Raw genomic sequence first — 15,492 nt, forward strand, 5'->3', positions numbered from 1 at the left:
GCAAACGAGAGCGAAACCAGAGATTCAAAATTTGAAAGGTTCGCTTGCTTGGAATGGCTTTTCTTCTACTCGGAGGAAAGAGAATACAATAAATGCGTGCAGACTCTGCAGAGGAGAGAGAGAGCCCAGGGCTAGCGTACAGGCGCTAGAGGAGAGAGAAAGAAGATTATTTTACCGAAAATAAAAGGGACGCGTTCGGACTCCCCTTCGGAGGAGAGCCCGGCACAGGCTGGAGTCAGAGCTGCAGCCACTCAAACGCCCTCTCTCCCCGTAAAAATCGCAACTTTAACGGAAAAGAAACCTGACGATCGGCCCAACGAAATCCCACAGGACAAGCTACGGAGCTACACGAATCTTCGAAACCCCCCCCGCCAAGGACACTCCCATAAAAGCTAAACACCACCTGAGAAGAGACAGTACACGTTACGCACTGAAGCAGCCCCGTACGGAACTGATGCGAAGCCCTCGTAGCTTTTCTAGGTGGACTGCCCAGAGAAGCAAGAACAGATAAATATTGGGGATTGCGAAAATCAAGAAAGCCCTGAGATTCGAGAGACCTCACGGAAGAAAAATAGTACTTTTGAGCTTTGGGGGAGGGAAAGTGAAGGCTGACAGCCTGTCTGTTCAGAAGTGGGGAAGGGAAAAAGTAAATTAAATTTAGGGTGGAGGAAATGGACGAACGAAAAAAGGGATGAATTTTAGGAATTTTTTGTAATTGAAAAATTAAATAAATGAAATTAAAAAGTAATTTCGAAAAATAAAAGTATTGAATTTTGAATAATGATAAATTTTGATCATTTTAGAAAATTATGAATTTATTTAAATAAATTGATTCTAATTTCTTATTAATTATTAGTTTCATCAATAACTTTTGTTAAGATTAAAAATATGTTTCGTATTAATTATGAATATTTTCGAATTTCAAAAGAATTGATTTATTAATATTATTAGTGTAAATTTATTATATGCCCTTTTTTAATTATTTATGAATTTAAATCAAATTAATTAAAAATAAAAACATTCATTTAATATATAATGTGTCGCGACGTCTCGGAATTTTTATTTTTATAAATAACGTATCGACGTGTCGTATCGTGTCGTATCGCGTGTGAGTCTTCATAGCTTGAGACACCTTTGCACTTGGACGTCTAATTACAAATTCAACCAGTGAGACTCCGGAAAAGACCTGAGTTGGACTTGCGCAACATTGGTTTTTGGCCAACAGATTTTTTTTCTGCCATAAAGTGGCTTTTTTTTTTATATATCAGAAATTTAAAAGCCGAAAATTTCAAAATATCGCTGAAGTGGTGCCTTTTTTCAGAAGTATCTCCAAAGTGGTATTTTCAAAATAGGTAGCCCCTGAACTATGGACAGCGACATTTTCGTTCGAAAGCGACATTTTCGTTCGAAAGAAAATGTCTCCAGCCCTCATACTCCATTGTTTTTGTTTTTTGCCGGATTTTTATGTTTTTGGTCGAAGCTTGTGCCTTGACCATCTTTTTGTGAGCAAGGTCCACGTGCCGTCCCATTGTGAACTCATTTTATTTTATTTTATTTTACAGGGACAAAGCATCAATGTCCTCCGAGGTTTGCAAGTTTTTGGGATATGTCATAATCGTTTGAGATTTTCCATGGTATTGACATTTTTTTGTTAGAATATTTGGATTAAAAACTCTATCTTTTTTCTCATAAAAAATTTCGGGCGAATATCATTGGAAACAATTGCAATATCGTAAATATTTATCAAAAGATGCAAAACAATATGCCACTAGTTCATTTTGCCATTTATGAATGCTATTCCTCGTTTTTGCTTATTAAAGGGCAGAGTTGGGAGAATATGCGTAACCTGGTTGTCTCACACGGACTACAATGAAGATTTCAAAAGGTTTAATAACCATTACGGTTAAGCAAATCTCAACTATCTATATACTAAAGGAATTTCGTGGTGGTTTCAAATGATGAACTTTACCAATGAAGTGACATAAATTGCTCTTTAATTGAATTCTTTTGTAGTTTGTCAGCCAATTGTCCTTTTACCCCAGTGAAAAATGTTGCACCATTGTGCAGACCAATCACTTTTAAGCGGTTTGATCATGTGGAATTCATGGTGGCAGCCAAAGAATTCACTATGAATTTATATTGGGTGAATTTGAAATTAGCAAGAAAGGCTACAAAAGCTAGAAAAATTACATATTTTAAGTGAGACATATCTCTTTTATCTTTTAATTAGTAATATCATTCTATTTTGAATTAGGTGAAATTTTTGTACAGTGTAACTCATTCACTTAATGCTATAAGCTATAATTTAAATTATATTTGAATTTAAATAGCAATGCATTAAAAGTTAAATCACAGGACTTCTTTTCTTAAGTTTTCATTGCGATGGGAAATCTTTTCCAACTTGTGATTTGATGTGTTTATTGAGAAAGTCACTAATTATCTAACACATTTCGATCATCTAAAAAAAATTTTAAAGTAAATTTATCATAAATGTCTTGATTTGTAATTTTTTGTTGTCATTTGGGAGAAATTTTTCATAGACATGCTAGTTTGGGGTTTATTCGTGCTATTAACCCTTTACAAAAACAATACATTAAAAGTTAGAGCACATCACAAGACTTTTTTTCTTAAGTTTTCGTCATGATGGGAAATCTTTTCGAACTTTATTATAATGTTAATGAACTTATGTATTTATTGAGAAAGTCACAAATTATCTAACACATTTTGGTCCCATCTAAAATTCATTATAAAGTGAATCGACTAGCTTGTCTGTTAAGAAATTATTGGTTACTTAACGCGCTTTCGTGTGCTATCTTTGTTTTTTCTGTCTAAAGTTGAAGTGTGGAAATTAGAGAAGGCTAAAGGTTTTGAGTGCTCTTCTTCCTTTAGTGGGTAGTAGGAGCCGGGAAGATCTGGATTGGTTCTGGTATTCAAAATGAAGATCTTTGTCATATTTCTTATTTCTTTTTTTCCCTCTTTTCTTGGTAATTTTGCTTAAGGTTAAAGTTAATAGTGAGTCTGCTTTATTATATGGGTCCACTAATCATATCTGGCTTGTCTCATCATTTTTGGGATACCGTAAAGAAATCTCAACTCACTTTCTTTTACATTTAATGGTGTGAAGTACGAATGTACCATTGAACCACTAGATTCCCTTAGAGTGGAAGCAATTAGTTGGAAAATCCATGCCTCGAAATGGCATCATTGACTGCTTTGATGATCATCTGCTTGATATCTTCGAACTTGTGCCTCACTATATAGCTAGTCATATCCTTTCATTGTTTCTCATAAAATCTCCCCATGGTCAATACCATGCTAGGGTTTAATCTAATTTGCTCTTCAGTAAGGCATATTGGGATGCTGGTATTTACCACATGGTTTTCTTCTGTCGATCCTAGAGTGGTTGAAGATTCATAATGCACAGTCCTCTTAATGCCATCGAATGGCAATAAATTGTCGCCAAAAGTATTGTTGGTTTCCTGTTGATTTCTTATTCTTGCCACGACAATTTCGTTGGATCAACAAAAAGGGTCCACCATAAGTGCAAAAAGGATGTTTTCACCCAGAAAGTGAAATTTTTTTTTTTTTGAACTGTGAAAGATCTTTCCAAGAGATCTTGTGAAAGATCTTTTCAAGAGATCGATTTTGGATATCTTTTTTTATATAAAAAGGGCTCTTCACTGATCTTGAACAAAGTATGACCATGGCTTGGGTTAAAAAAAAAAAGTAAATTGCAAATGCAGTAATGTAAAGTGTAGGAATAGCAAATTTACGAGAAGTGAAGACAAAGTAAAATTACAACTAACTCCCTAGTTACATTTATTGGTACACTGAGATCCCAGGCATGCTGCCCGTACTTGGATTCGCATGACATGAGATGAGGACAGAGATCTTCCCAACTTAGCTTTTACTCAAAATTGACTCGATTTATCTCGGTTTCATCGATTAAATAGATATTTGTTGTGTAAAAATATCAAGAGGTTCTTTTGGTCTAAATGAAAAAAAAAATATATTAACAATTTTTTTGGTCTAAATAAAAAAAATTATTAAGAGCTAAATCACACTACAAGAATACAAATATTATAGCGATCTTTTTATTTTCGCCACAATATAATTTTTTTTTTGGTAAATGCCACAATATAAATTTGGTGTTCATTATAACAAAAAATGTAAAATAAACTTACGATTGTGTTGATACTATATTCTTTTGACATGTTAGTGCGAGACAAAGGTGTTACAACTTCTGAGGCTAGTGGGACAACCAACGGTAACTTTTGTATTGGAATTGATATGCCTTCTGTCTTCGAGCTTCAACACGTATCAAAATCGGCAATTGATGTATTGTTGTTGATGTGCTTTGTCAATTAACGAGAGCTTTTCTTCAATAACTTCCATTACATTCCTGTCAAATCTTTGCTGACGATCTATTGATCTCGCCTTGTTCATTTGCGACCAATCGATCGAGTTCACCACTTGTCGATTGTAAGAGTTGGTCATTTTTTGGCATCAACCGGAAGTGAAAGCGGCCATATAGGCTTCAAAAGGGACTACATAATCCACATGCAAGAGTAAAGTTGTGGTCAAGAGACACAAACCCGAGCTACACTGCCAGAATTATTGCATCATCTTTGTCTACTACTACCACTGACAATATCCTTTTTGCTCATTTTCTTTGGAGCTACTATAATTTGCTCGATTTAATGTGATATCTCTTTTTCCTCTTCACGTTTCATCTACATATCACCCGCTTTCATTTTCACCGGGTAATTACCCACATTCTTGTTTGCTGCAACTTCTAAATTATTAAAAGTAAGTCCTTTTTTACCCCTTTGTCACAAAAAAAAAAAAAATCAAATATAACCAAGTCACCAAAAAAAGAGAAAATAATTACACGTGAATTTACACATCCATATAAGGTATAATTTGAAATATTTCTTTAATGGTAGAAGAAATGCCTAGATATGCGCGCTGCAGAGTCAAAAGTAAAAAGTAATTTCAAACCGAGCGCTCGTGATTACTTTTGAATTTGATCTTATCAGATTAGAACGACAGAATAAGAAGAAACCTTCCGCGTTGTCACGGGTCACCACCTTGTGGTGAAATGAGTGCGAAAGGAAGGGCTCAAATCGCCTATTTTGGTGCACCGACGCGTGGAGTACGGTTTTCTTTTTTAAAGACCAATTTTCCTGCCAACCATGATGCGGTGCCTTTAACGGATCCCAAAACCCTATACAACCCACGTGATTTCCCCCGTTCCCCTTTCTTTTCCCTCTCTCTCTCTCTCTCTCTCTCTCTTTTCTCCTCTTTTTCCTCTCTTTTCTTTCCCCCACTCTCGGCCGAAACCCCACCCCTTGTCTTCTGCTTCTTCTTCTTCTTCCTCTTCCTTCCTCTTGCTGACTGCAGACACTGTCAAAGCTGTTGGGGGGCTTCCTTCGGATATTGTGGATCATGCTTCAGAATTAAGCTGCGATATGGATATAGATGTATGGAAAATTACCTTGGAATTATTGCAAAAACACCCAGAAGATAGGCCCTCCATTCAAAGTCCATTTGGCATCAGAGCTTGAAAATTCCATTGAAGACAACCAACTCACAAGCCCAACTAATTTACGTGCAAATTTGACTTTCCCATGCCACTTCCTTGAGGAGTAAGTCGTGGTTCAAATCTTCTCCAACTGATAACGAACAAAATTTCTTCTATTAAGTCAAAGCTTCCTATATTTGATAATGATAACTCTAAAGCGCACACAAGTTTAGCAAAAGGTTCTTGGATTGCATTGCAATCAGGAATGCATTGCGATCAGTAGTACATGGTCTCGTTACATCTAATTTGCAAGTCCACTCCTCTCTTAATCTAGACACATATCATTCTTCGACCTTTATAAACTTTTGAGAAGGAGATCTCTTTGGGTAACCATAAAGTACACCATTTACAAAGATCACTTGCCGGGACCAATAAGAAGAGCTTCACATTGCACAGTGAAGTAATGGCCCACTTCACAGCCGTTTACACATTTCTCTAGTCTGCTGGAGGAATTGAGAAGGACATCCTTTCGCCCGTTGGTAATGGAACCATAACCGATTCCTTCATCATTATTAAAACAACAGGAAGGTAGTTTCAAGCCAACACCAGCAAGAGTCATGCTAGAATATACCATCTATTCTATCAGCAGTGCTGCTTGCTCAGTCTGCGCGAGGTGCTTGTGCCATCCCAAGCATTTGTGGACTTCTGGCTTGCTGTCATGATTTAGCTCTGGAACTTGGAATAATGAGGGGAATTTATTGTCAAAAGGAGCTAAAACATCACCTGCATGTCATGCACAATTGTTGTGACTTACCTCTCGAGGAAGGAAATAGATTTAGGGCTATTGCCCAAAAAGCAGGCCTACGGTCCATGATTAGACACGAACTCCCTCAAGCCTATATCTCATGCGACATTGAGATGTTCATAATAATTTTGTAATAAGATTACACTAATTAACTAATTAGTGTCATTTCGATATTTAATCTTGTTCATTTTTAAAAAAAAATTTGTCAAGCAGTTTGGATTAATTGTAGACCAATTCATTAACACGCAAGGTGATCGTGCGGGTACGCAATAATTAAAATAACAGTTAGTAGCCAATGAAAGCTTTTAAATAAATTGCATGGGAGAGCAAATATTTAACATTAAGGAAAATATAATGTTAATCTAGACTGGACTAAAGAGATCAAAATAGCAAAAGCATGCAAACAAAAGTAAATGTCTTTGAAGACCATTGAAGCCTTGAGGTAGAGCCCTAAGGACTTACTGAATTTTTAGCACACTTTAGAGTTAAGAAACTTCCATTTTTAAGAAAATAGTTGGGAAAGTTTGTTATTAAATTTTAAAATGAAATTCCGAATTTTCTGACTTTTTTTTAATTTTCTAATTTTTCAATTTTTTTAATTATTATTTAAAAGACAAAACTCGAATTTTCAATATTTTCTGGAAGTTTTAATGTTTTCCGAAAGCTCTTGAATTTTCAGAATTTTTTTTTTGCATTTTTTTATAACTTTTCGAATTCTTTTAATTTTTTTTAAAAAAATTTCTTGAGATTTTTTGAATATTTTGGAAATTTTAACATTTAATATTATTATATTCAGGAAAACGGGTTTAGACCTGGTAGACCCAATCCGACCCATTGACCCGACCTAAACTAGGATTCAACACTGTCGGATTTTTTTTTTTTTTTGGGTCGAAAACACTGTTGGATTAAAAAGATAGAAATTTTTCGTTTTTATAATTTTTAATAATTCTTTTTTCTTTCTTTTATCTTTTCCTCACTTCGTCCTTTTTCCTCCACCTTCTGCTCAACGGTTCTTCCGAAGCCAACTTTTGACATTTTATAGTTTTTTTTTTATGTTTTTGTTTTGCTTTTTCCTTTTTCATCCCTTTTGGTCTTCTTCCCCAGGAATTTTCCTCTCCGAGTGTCTTCTTTTTCCTTTTGTCTTTTTTTCCACTTTTACATTTTTTTCTTTTTTATTTCTTCTTTCTGCCCATCCTCTTCTTCTTCGATGGTTTCCTCCCACGCCTGAAATTGGCCCCTCCTTCCGATACCTCCATCGCCGAACGCCCAACCTATTCTCTCACGCCGAGCCCTATAAACAAAGCAGCAGCTGAGCTCGTCGCTTGCCGCCACCATCACTTCGTGACATCATTGCTGCCCCTTCCGAGCCGCGCACCACTTACAACCACCACACCCGGGAAACCAACGGGAGACAAATAAAAACACAGCGGAAAAGATTCATAACATGCAAAACGTACTTATCCGCGTTAAAGAACACATGGGAATCGGTAATGCACGCGCCTAGGCCGGCTTAGACATATCGTCGAACATGTGGTGGGCATGGAACGGAGGAACGATATCAACCCTTTTTGTGCTCGGACTCAGCAGCAAACTTAAAAAAATCATCAAGTGGGCATTCGAAATTAACCACATTAGCCCCCAGAAGCCCAGTACGCGTGTGACTAACGGGAGGAACAAAACTCAACATCCTATCATACCAAAATAGGACGAAGCAGCGGGGGTTCACAGGAAGAGGCTTTTAAAATGAGAGATCTACTCGACTTCGGCAGCGGCGACGGGAGAGAAAAACTCGAAATGGATCGAGTGATGACTGGCCATCCCACGGTATTCCCGAAGCGAGATCCTCGGGAAGGCGACGCAACTCGACACAAATCAAAAAGCTACGGACAAGACCTACTTGGTTCGGGGGAAGCACTGCAAGGACGGCGCTTGACGAACGGACTCTGGCGACAGTCGACCACCCTCTCGCGCTCCCTCACTATCTGGTTCTCTCCCCTCACTCGCTTAAACCCTCCCCAGCTCTTCCAATTTCTCTCCCTCTGTAGCTCGAACCCCCAAAAGAACCGGCAGGCGTGCATGGCCCTTGCCACCGCCAGCTTGCCGGCCGGACTGAATCGACCCGCAGATCACGCCGCCATCTGCTTCATGGCGATCCCCTATTTCCTCTGCTCGTACTCTTGCCATGAGGGAGGAAGATGACCTGCACGGGGGCCGGCCCAAGCGCAAAAGGAAAAAAAGGTAAAGAGATAGTTGGGCGAGCCCACGCAAGAAGAAAAGCCCTCTACTCGGCCCAGTCGATTTTCTTATACCTTTTAATGAAAATTTCTACTTTTTACTCTTTTTTTTAAATTTTCGATATTTTTGTTTTAGTTTTAAAATTTTAAATTTTAATAATTAGTGATAGTTGCTCCTAATGTCTATGCGTAATGGATGTTAATGAAAACATACGTGATGGATTTTAATAAAAGTTATTTATTTTACTCTTTACTTCTTTTTTCTTTTTTTCTTCCTAAATAAAATAGTAAAATTTAGGTGTCAATAACAATTATGCATCGATGCTGCTGTGTGAAAAAGTAGTTTCTAGGTGAAGATCACTCCACTTCTGTTTGTCCATGTATTTGTCCGTTTACTATTGATAAACAAAACTATCATTATACCCTTGGCATATGCAATTTAACTCCAACTTACTGCAATTGGGGGGCCGATTATTTAACTGATCGAACCACATATCCTCTTAAAATTGGAATTCAGTGCAATCTAATTGCTATATGAAGTGAATCATTATGTAATAGCATAGACTTGTTTTGAACTTGCAGATTCTACTTTTAAGCACCACCTACAGTGAGCAGACCATGACAATAGACATCATTGTGTGATGATTGAGCATATATCCTTACATCCCCCACGTTTATTGCAATGACATGCCTAGAACACAGCATGCAATCCAGCGTTCTTAGCAAAAACCATTGTGGAAGGATTACCATCACGATTTCACTGGCAGCCATGGGCTATGGATTCTCATATTAGGCAACCAATCTTGTTCTATACTGCGGAAAATGGTTTTTTTTTTCTTTCTTTTTTGGTATCCTGTCATTTGAAGGTAAACTAGAAAAGAGATCAGGTGTGAAGCTCAAGATCATACTTTGATCAAAGCATTATTACAAAAGAATATAGGTCGTGTTCACTCCCATTACAGTGACAACTTGGTAAAGAGGAATGACAAAGCACTTTTCAAAACGTTTGTTACCAGCAATAGAAATAGTGAAAAGATGAGGAGATGAAAAGATGATGCGAAGGTATAACACCCAAGGAAGAAAGGTGGGAATGCAGAAAGACCAACACCGCATTATCCCCACATCCTCGATGTGTATCTTCGCATGCATTTATTTGGTTTCTTCTCCATCAATAGGCATAATTATTGGTCTAAATGAGAGATTCAAAAAGTTCTCCAAAATTTCACTTTTAGTTCATTCTTTTAACTTTGCTTTAAACTGATATCCCTAAAATATCTCCTCTCATATGGGGACTTTTGGTTTGCTATGGTTGTCACGACCCGAACCCCGGGCGCATGCACATCCCTCAATGGTCGATTTAAAATTTGCAACATCCCAGGAATTGTTGCCGACCCATTCGTTATTTTTGCACATGCGGAAACGTAAAACAATTTCCATACAACAAAACAGTGGGATAGAAACGTAGGATATTATTTTTCACAAGCCACACCTACAATATCAAAGTACTTATGTAAATAGACCAGTTTAACACCCCAAGGTCTGAAACAAAAGTGAAGCTGTTCGATTACCCACTAACTAAGCTTCTACTAACAAGACTGGGGTTTACTACCACACTACCATACTTCTCGATCTCTAAGGGGTGAGCCGTCACCCTACATCCAGTCTTGACGGAAAACCCGTCATCACTTGGAAGGAGATAGCGAGAGTCCTATTTCTCCTTTACTGTGACCGACTGTACACGACCTGGCCTTCCTCCATTTAGGGACCCGAAAAATTTTAGCCCATGACGGGGTGATATCACATCTCAGCGAGTAAATCCCCTAAATCCAGAGTAGGAGAAGGATACACTTAACATGCAATCTAATTGCCTTTCTCACACTTTCTTGATACCAGTACTTTCCTGCATGTTAGTGTCAATTAAATTATGCATACGATATCGAGATTATATATCATCAGAATACTTTTAACACATACATATGTAAGGACATAAATGTCACATAATTACACGGGCCCCCAATTACCAGACTAAACCGTTATGGCACGTCCCATACCGCACCACACAGTTTCTTCTTTTAATTAGGTCCCTCACTTTCACCCATTCATATGTTACAAATGATTTCAATGCACAAATAACAGTCTTCTAGCATAATCGGGCATTTCATGTGTCACAAATGATTTCAATGCTCAGATAACAGTCTTCCGGCATAACCGGGTATCGCCTTACACCGTCGAGCGTGGCATCGTCTACATCTAGACGGCATTCCATATAGGAGCATCGGTCCAGCCTCCACTGCGACTGGCATTTATTGACGTGGGGCATTCCCGAAGGAGCATCGCTCAGCCCCAAAGGCTCGTGGCGGAATCTCATGTCGTGAATGCATATAATCAATGTCACACTTCAATAATCAGTTACACATAGCATTCACAGTCTCAATTGAGCAATTTCATAGCAAGAATACTTCAAAACAAGCATACACTTTTACTAACCCGAATTGACAGAAAATAGTTTAATTACGCTATTCCAAATTTGAAATCAGAAACCCACTCATATGAACCCGAAAAATTCTCAAATTTGAACACGTGTTAGAAAATACATAAAAAAACATTTTTTATGAAGATACCGAGATCCAGATCTCTCTGGATTTGGCCCTGAAATTCTCTCTATCCAGCACAAAAATCGGGTCCAGTTCCAAAGAGCCTAACTCATCGAAATCAATCGTTTTTGGGTCAAAATCTGGTCCGTTTGATTTGAAATTCGAATATGATAAACTATTAGTTATAACGAACAACTTTTATGAAGAAATTGATTGGAAATTCGACCTCTAAAGGTCAGTAAGAGCCCTCAGAATCATAACAGGTCATGGGTTACAAAACTGTCCGAATTATTATTCCGAGGATAACGTCATTAAAATCGTCATCTTTTTAATTTCTAAAAATTCTAAGGAAAATATATGTTACTATTTAAGATGTCCAAAATGTTTCTTCAGAATAGAATTCCTTCAAAATCGCAAGACACAGTTGTCTACGAAATTAGCAAAACACTCGGATAATAGTCTTCCGGTATAACCGGGCATTTTATGTGTCACAAATGATTTCAATGCTCAGATAACAGTTTTCCGGCATAACCGGGCATCGCCTCGCATCGTCGAGCGCGGCATCGTCTATATCTAGACGGCATTCCATATAGGAGCATCGGTCCAGCCTCCACTGCGACCGGCATCTGTTGACGTTGGGCATTCCCGAAGGAGCATCGGCCTAGCATCTACTGCGACTGGCATCCGTTGACGTGGGGCATTCCCGAAGGGGCATCATCCGACCCAAAATGCTCGTGACGGCATCTCATATCATTCATGCATTCATTCAATTTCGGTTCGGGATACCGTGCATTGCATTCAAATATCTCAATTAAAATGGTGATCCCGGCCTATTTTCTTAATATTAAAAATGCATGGTAAAATAAGCGTGTGTGGGGACACGGTCAGATCGAAACCAGAAATTTGTGTCATCTCTTTTTAAAATCCCACAGTTTAATATAGTATTTAAAAATACTTTCGGCGTCCAAAACTTGACACCCGGTATTTTATAATTAAATACCAACAGTTTTCAATCAACATACAATAGCACAAAACATCTCCCAATTCATGCGGATGCCCATACCTTTGCACATCCATTCACTTCATAAAATCAATACACATGAAATTATACCACTTTTCATTCTCGGGTGAACAGTGCACGTGAAGAGTGCGCGTGAACAGTATCGGGTGAACAATCTCCTAAATCCAACCTTTTCTTTCATCCCATTTAGAAGAGACAATGTTGGAAACTTTGTGGGGCCTATGATAGTGATAGGTGGCCAAAATTTCCATGGAAAAATACACCAAAAGCTGAAGGAAATTTCAATGAAACTTCCAAGCAATTTCCTTTCTCCTTCCCCACTATTTTCTCACACATGAACGTCTGATGTATTTTACGATGGAAACTTCCACCTTTTCCTTTCTTCCTCTTATTTTATTCTTCTCCCTTGTGTCTTTCAACGTACAAGCTGTTGCTTTCTCTTCCATTGAATGTGCAACTCCCATTTCTACTCCCTCTTGCATGACAAATCGGAGACTAGGAAACAAAACAGAGCAAAACGTGAACGTGACGTTACCAAAAAAATTCTTGGACCCACATAAACATCGGCCACCTACCACCATGGTTTTTTTATATATAGGTCGGATAGTTCGAGTAAGGAAAAAACCCCCTCACTCGCACAAGAACCGCGCAACCGACCAAAATCCATATGTAGTTCTTTCTACCGAAAAATTTATAAATTCGTGTGTTGCTGTTGCCATCACACCACAGCATATTCCTCTGCGATTTTGGCTCAACACCATCACCGAGAGGCTCAAGGCTGGTCTCTGTGTTGCTGTCCAACTACCAACGAGAGCCGCCGTTAGCTGTGAATAGGTGAGTTGTCTTCTAAATCTGGACTAGGGGTTGAGTACCTCTATTAAGAATTCGTATAAGTTAGAAAGATGTAGAAGACGTTATATATGGATGGATGTTGGTTAGGGATGTTAGGATAGACATAGAAAAACTTAGATAGGGTTTAGAGAGCAAGACAAACGTCGTGGAAGAAGATTCGGACTAGAACAGTAGCTGATTTCTGAAACAGTTTCCAGGACGTGTGTGTTTTGCTAATTTCGTAGACAACTGTTTATTGCGATTTTGAAGAAATTTTGTTCTGAAGAAATGTTTTAGATATCCTAAATGATAACATATATATTTTTTAGAGTTTTTATAATTTAAAAGATGACGATTTTCATGACATCATCCTTAAAACAGTAATTCGGACAGTTCGGTAAACTGTGACCTGTTATGATTCCGAGGACTGTTACTGACCTTTAGAGGTCGAATTTCCGATCAGTTTCTTCATGGAAGTTGTTCATTATAACTTATAGTTTAACATACTTGAATTTCAAATTAAACGGATCAGATTTCAACCCAAAAACGAATTGATTTCGATGAGTTAGGCTCTCTCGAACTGGACTCGATTTTTGTGCTGGATAGAGAGAAATTCTGGGCCAAATCCAGAGGGATCTGGATCTCGGTGTCTTCATGAAAAATGTTTTTTTATGTGTTTTCTAGTACGTGTCCAAATTTGAGAATTTTTCAGGCTCATACGAGTGGGTTTCTGACTTCAAATTTAGAATAGCGTAATTGGACTGTTTTTTGTCAATTCGGGTTAGTAAAAGTGCATGCTTGTTTTGAAGTATTCTTGCTATGAAATTACTCAATTGAGACTGTGAATGTCATGTGTAACTGATTATTGAAGTGTGACATTGATCATATGCATTCACGACATGAGATTCCGCCACGAGCCTTTGGGGTCGAGCGATGCTCCTTCGGGAATGCCCCACGTCAACGGATGCCGGTCGCAGTGGAGGCTGGATTGATGCTCCTATATGGAATGCCGTCTAGATGTAGACGATGCCGCGCTCGACGGTGCGAGGCGATGCCCGATTATGCCGAAAGACTGTTATCTGAGCATTGAAATCATTTCTGACACATGAAATACCTGGTTATGCCGAAAAACTGTTATCTAAGCATTGAAATCATTTGTGACACATGAAATGCCGGGTTATGCCAGAAGACTGTTATCTGTACATTGAAATCATTTGTGACACATGAATGGGTGAAAGTGAGGGACCTAATTAAAAGACGGAACTATGTGGTGCAGTATGGGACGTGCCATAACAGTTTAGTCTAGTAATTGGGGGTCCATGTAATTATGTGACATTTATGTCCTTATATATGTATGTGTTAAAAGTATTCCGATGATATATGATCTCGATATCTTATGCATGATTCAATTGACACTAATATGCAGGAAAGTACTGGTATTAAGAAAGTGTGAGAAAGGCGATTAGATTGCATGTTGAGTGTATCCTTCTCCTACTCTGGATTTAGGGGATTTACTTGCTGAGATGTGATCTCACCCCGTCGTGAACGTGACATTGTTGCATCTTCTCAAAATTTATTGATGATGGGAATTGTTCATGAAATGTGCAAGATCAGCAAATTAAAAGAACAATGGGAATTGCCACATAATAAGTAGGATTTTAAGGCCTCTAATGTGAAGCAATTTAAGAGGTATTATAAGTTGTTACTAAGGGACTTGACCCTATTGAATTAGATGTTAGATTGGTAATTAAAGAAAGAAGAGAAGTCTCTTCAAAAAGAAAATTCGTAGGAATCCATCTCTCCTACAATTTCACTTCAATTTCCTTGGTATTTAATGGAGATGGACTTGGAAAAAATAGAGGGACCACTTGATAGGGAAATGAACTCAATCTCCATGGGAAAAAGCTACAAGAATCAACTTCAAAATTCGGATTCAGCATTCTACATGGATTCCAACCTTTTCTTTCATCTCATTTAGAAGAGACAACGTTGGAAACTTTGTGGGGCCTATGATGGTGATAGGTGGCCAAAATTTCCATGGAAAAATTGACCAAAAGCTGAATGAAACTTCAGTGAAACTTCCAAGTAATTTCCACTCTCCTTCCCACCCTTTATCCACGCATGAACGTCTGCTGTATTTTACAATGGTAGCTCCACCTTTTCCTTTCTTCATCTTATTTTATTCTTCTCCCTTGTCTCTTTCAACGTACAAAAGGATGGGAAGGAGAATGAAAATTATTTGGAAGTTTCATTGAAATTTCCTTTAGCTTTGGCCTATTTTTCAATGGAAATTTTGGCCACATATCACCATCATAGGCCCCACAAAGTTTCCAATGTTGTCTCTTCTAAAGGAGATGAAAGAAAATGTTGGAATCCATGTGAACTGCTGAATCCGAATTTTGAAATTGATTCTCGTAGCTTTTTCCCATGAAGATTGAGTTTCTTTCCTATCAAGTGGTCCCTCTATCTTTTCCAAGTCCATC

At 38.0% G+C, this 15,492-nt stretch overlaps 1 long non-coding RNA gene across 1 annotated transcript; it reads left to right on the forward strand.

The window, feature by feature from the left end:
• The first annotated feature begins 12,813 nt into the window (after nt 1-12,813).
• LOC120293327 lies at nt 12,814-14,386 on the forward strand. Its single transcript, XR_005551081.1, has 2 exons — nt 12,814-13,012; nt 13,881-14,386. It is a non-coding gene; the product is annotated as an uncharacterized LOC120293327 (long non-coding RNA).
• The last annotated feature ends 1,106 nt before the right edge of the window (nt 14,387-15,492 follow it).

The sequence above is a fragment of the Eucalyptus grandis genome, chromosome 5 (assembly GCF_016545825.1).
Source record: "Eucalyptus grandis isolate ANBG69807.140 chromosome 5, ASM1654582v1, whole genome shotgun sequence".
NCBI lineage: Eukaryota > Viridiplantae > Streptophyta > Magnoliopsida > Myrtales > Myrtaceae > Eucalyptus > Eucalyptus grandis.